The following is a 5,336-nucleotide window of genomic DNA, read 5'->3' on the forward strand; positions in this document are numbered from 1 at the left end:
TCACTAGTTTTTGTTTTATCACACATACGCACTTGTACTTTGCTACGTAACCTGTCATCAATACTGTAAGTCGCTGATACAGGCTTATTCATGCTTCACGAGTATCTGCCTAGTTACATAGTTTTCCTCTGTACTTCATTTGATATCATCTCCTAAAGTGTTCACTTACACAGCTTTTACCAAAAACTCTAACCTATTAAATACGGTTTTATATTTGTTTATGTGTCGCTGTCACAACATTCGTATTAGATCATTTTCATTATTTTGATGAGTATACCTGCCATATAAAATAATACTTCTATTTCATTTTAAGATATTGAAAAAAAAGCGATCTTAAATAAAACCATGTAAAATAATAATTAGATAAAGTTTTTTTTATATAAAAGACAAAATTAAAACGATGTAGGAATGGTGTCTAGAATGCTAGTTTCTCCGCGGGGCGTTCCTTGCAGTTTTTGACAATCGTAAACGGCGGTTATTACGTCATTCTCCTTAGTAGATCTTTCTTTATCCTTATTTTTTAGTTCTCGAGCTACAGTTTTATTTCGTATGTGTGTATTGTATGTCAAGGTTTCATTTTCTGTTATTGGTTTTGGTAAATTTGTGTAGACACGGCAAATGTCACATTGGGCTTTTTTTGGGACATGAACACCCAAATTGATTTTCTCGGAAAAAGTACTAATAAAAGTCACTAGATGTGAATAAAATGCGCATTTTTAGATAGCTGGCACACCACGTGAAAACATGGGACCGGGACCCAACGCTCGGATACACAATCACATGTTTACACGGCTCCGGGATATAATGTGTTAAGAAGTTTTCACGTAGGGAAGTCCAAACTGTGGGTGGTGTTTGTGCTTTCAGATGGCATTATCCAGAGCCTATTGCCGAGTTGCTCTCTTCACAGATCCTCTCTGTCTTTTTCTGGTCTTTTACTAGTTCCTCCATAAAAAATATTTTTCAGTTGACGGCACTCACAGATTTTCCCGGGTGATGTGACGAATATTAAATGAAATATGCCCAAATGGTATATTACAAAGTTTATAACAAGATAAAATGCAAAATATAGTTATGTAGATAAATACAATACGAATCTCTATTTCTAAATCTACGATAAATGATCTTAACAGCTAGAAAACTATTAAGCTATCTTACTAGGTAAATTTAATAAGAATACAATTTTCTCAAAATTTCAATCATCTACATGCATTTACGTGATATCCATGGTGAGATCACCTGCTTCCTGAATTTTTCCTCATTGATTATTCGAACTCCCGAAGGTTTCTCATGAAGTGAATAATTGCTACTGTCCAACTACCTCTAGTTTTATACTTCAACAAAAGTAAAATATGATTTTTTTATTACAGGATAACCCCCGGTATAATATAAATATGTAGTAGATTCCTCATCCGAAAGCTTGAATATTTCATCTTATCTTCAAGATGCAATTGAAAAATACATTCCAAACTTATTCAAAGTATGAACATGACATTATATATTTTGGTTATGAAGGAGGAGCCCTGTGTCAAAATTGAATCAGATTATTTCAGTTCGGTTCACCTTATCGATCTTAAATGGAACGTGTTTTTTTACTATCAACGCTATACACGACACCTCGCCGTGCTTTTCAAGTCTAGACTCTTGCAGAGGCAGCACGTATCTACTGCTGGTCGTCCAAAGCGAAGAGCGAAATTCTCCCTGAATATTTTATTATAATTTTCGTACTTAATCCTAGTGCCTGGGTATTTTATCTTAAAATGTCGAAACATTTTTTCTACTGATAGGTCAGCAGGAAGATACTTTACTATGCCAGAAGAGTAGTGGCTCTCTTTTGCTGGAAAACAGGATATATGAGAGATCACTGCAGTAATTTCATCACCAGACATTGCATTGACCGTTTTCGATTTCCCTCTCTTGTCTTCCGGTATTTTACCCAAAACCAACAAGTCACGGAGCCTCTTAACACGGTCCTTAGTAATGCCAAACAAGCTAAGAAAAGCAGAATGGCATACATCTTTCTTCTCATTACCAATTTAAACGGTGTATGTAAACATTTTCTGTCTTAATGGGATCTCCTTCAGCACTTGGCGTCGTTTTATGTCCTTACAAGATATTAACCCCTGGAGATAGATAGATCTTGTTCATTTTTTGTCGCCAAGTTATATAATTTGGCGAAGTTCTCTAATTTGTCATATTCGGATATGGTTTCCCAGCATTTTTTTGTACACTTGCATGGAGGTCCTGTTGTCTTACACCGTATAGTTTTATTTTTTGTCGATACATAAGCCTGTCCATGAATACGTGTTTGTTTGATCTTATCCTGAGAATAATCAGCAGAGTTATCTCGTCGTTTTTTTGTGCAAGTTTCACCCGAGGAAGACTCACCTGGGTTTAAATATATCACATTTTCCTCCGTTTCAGCACTCATTTTGACCAATAAGCAATAAAATTAAATTTAATTTGTGTAATGCAAGTAATTTGTGTGCGTTACAGTCACCTCAGTTGTTCAAACTAACCTTAAAAACTTGACAGCTGACAGTTTCAGGTGTTGCCACATGTTTGATTGCAAAAAAACACCTCATCCAGGATAAGTTGGATTTTTACGCTCATTGAATATTCGTATCTTTATAATACTGTGGGATGCTTGTATGACCGAGGTATGTTTTGATACTCGAACAGTTTGTCTTGCCATAGAGAATATAAATCCGCCATAAACAGGATTTCGGAAAAAGTGGTCTGAGGTGGGTTCTTACGATCATGCATTTATATACATTATAAACATTTAAGAAATACATGGATATCGTTTCGGCTGCTTTGCCACCTCGTGATCATGGACGAGGATTTATTACAAAATAAAGAAATGTCCATTAACAAATTATCAACATTTGCTATGAAATTAAAGAGAAATATATTTAAAAATAATAATAATCTTAAATATTCCTCAACAGTTTTGTAGTTTTGTAGGTATGTATTATTTACAGTGCAAATCGCATTTTAAATTTAACATAAATTTAGTTAAATATTATGAGTAGTCGGTATAAGTATTTATGTTTACCCCACATTTAAAATATTTCCCTTTTCTATAAAGTATCGCATATTCTCATCTTACAGTTTATGTTTTCAATTTCAAAATAAATACATGTTATACACAAAGTGTTTATAAGTATGATTAGGTTTTATGAATTTTTAGAAATCAGATTAAGATTAGTTTCAGTATAAATGGCATATAAAAGTTTATTTATGAATATTATGTCTCATAATTTTCGGAAATATTTCAAAAATAGTTTCATATATTTATAAATCGTTCTTCCCCACATTTCGATTCATTTCACTTTTTCAGAAAAATCGCATTTTAGTTTACAAAATAATAGAAGATAAAAATGTAGAAATAATTACATTTTGTAGTTTTTTTTATATTTCTAAACAGTTTGATAAATTTACTATTTACTATTTACAATTAGGCATATATTATATCTACAGTTTTTCAAGATGGTTTCACCAATTAATGCAAGTTTAAATTTAAATTGCTTTTACAATTAAACATAAAATTTTCTATAAATTATTAATAAATTGGTCGGTGAAAAAAAAAAAATTGTGTTCATATATTTCAATCAAATCACTTCTTAATTTTATGTGTTGTTTGAGTTCAATTCATAGATTTTTAAAATTCTTGGGGCTATATTTTTCAAAAAGATTACACATCCTGGTCTTGCTTCTTTGCATCTTTGCATCTTTGCATTTAAGTATGTCTTCTGGTCGATTATAGTCGATGTTTCTCATTTCATACTGGGATTTCAATTTCATTATTTCCGCCTCGAAGATGCTGCAATCAAAGATAAGATGTTTGATGTCTTGTATTGAGGTGTTGTCACAAGGACAAAGATATGTGTTTATTTTCTTAAACTACATAAATACTCTCTAAAAGCTCCATGACCTGTTAAAATTTGTATAAGTTCAAAAGATCTTTTAGTTTCGTTTAGAATATTCATGCAGTCTTCTGCAATTCTAAAAAAATATTTAGGTTATTTTTCCTTTATTTGAGTTTGTATATTTCTTATTCCACTCTATAATCAAAGTCTGTTTTATCAGGTTTTTGACATAAGACACCGGTATCTCCTCATACGTTGGTTCAGTTTTCATTTTTGTTGCCTTTTTTGCAAGAATAGTTGATAGCAACTATCTCATTTTGAATGTGACCTGCATGAGCCTTTATCCAGGTTAAGTAAATTTTATTTCCAGTATTATAATCGGTTTTCCAGCATGTTTTTATCATGTTAACAATTTTATCAACCGACCTTATGTCACTGACTGCTTGTATGCTTAAAAACCGTCGCTGTATATTAAAATTCGCCTGTTAGTTAGACATTTTGAAGTCCAATCTAGCGCTTCTTTAATGGCGATTAATTCGCTTTGGTAAACTGTGCATTCATTGGCCAGTTTCAATAGTTTTTTGTAGATTTCTGTATTGTTTGTGTACACCACAAAGGCTGCTCCTACACGACCTTCATGCTTGCTTCCATCGGTATATATTCAAACATCATTTATATCGTTTTACAGGTAATTTTTGTCGAAGATTACACCAATGCTGTTCATTGCTGCTGTATGGTCAAGTTCACATACATTAAGAGAGGTTTAAATAGTTCTATCCGATGGTATTTCTTCATTTTTTCCATATCTTTTAGTAATGTAGATCTTTTTTCTCTCCGAGATTAAAATTTCGCCCTTAATAATTTTTATGGCAATGAATCTTTGTAGAATTTCAAATTTGAGATTATTTTTCTTTTTGAGAGCGCAATCCTCCCATACGCTTGCTTCATATGTAAATATAGGGTTTTATATGTATTCATGTAAGATTTTTATTATCTCACTTTTGAGTCCCCATGTGGCTTTTGGTGCTCGAGCGATTTGTTTGTAGATTCCGAATATTTTGTTTTTAATATAGTCCATGTGGGCATTCCATAGAAGATTGTCGTCTATAATTAAGCCTAAATCCCTACAGTCATTTACTTTGTTGATAGTTATGTTATTCATTTTTAATATAGGAAATAGTTGGTTGTTTTCTGGTGCAAAAGACAGTTTAACTACTTGACCCCAAGTATAAACTTCATGGAAGATTTGATTTGCCCTTTCTTCCGCTATTTTAATATCGTTATCTGCTATTGCCAGTAAGACGTCGTCGGCAAATGCATGGTAGTAGACTACATGTTTTTCCAAAAGGTCAAGTAGATCGTTTATTATGATATTCCAGAAAGTTGGGCCCAGAACGGATCCCTGGATACAACCTTTGGTATTATTTTTAGTTTTTGTTATGCCAAAATGTTCAACAACTGTACATT

This window comes from Micrasema longulum, unplaced genomic scaffold, assembly GCF_059751315.1.
Source record: "Micrasema longulum isolate JH-2025_06_02 unplaced genomic scaffold, ASM5975131v1 h1tg000736l, whole genome shotgun sequence".
NCBI lineage: Eukaryota > Metazoa > Arthropoda > Insecta > Trichoptera > Brachycentridae > Micrasema > Micrasema longulum.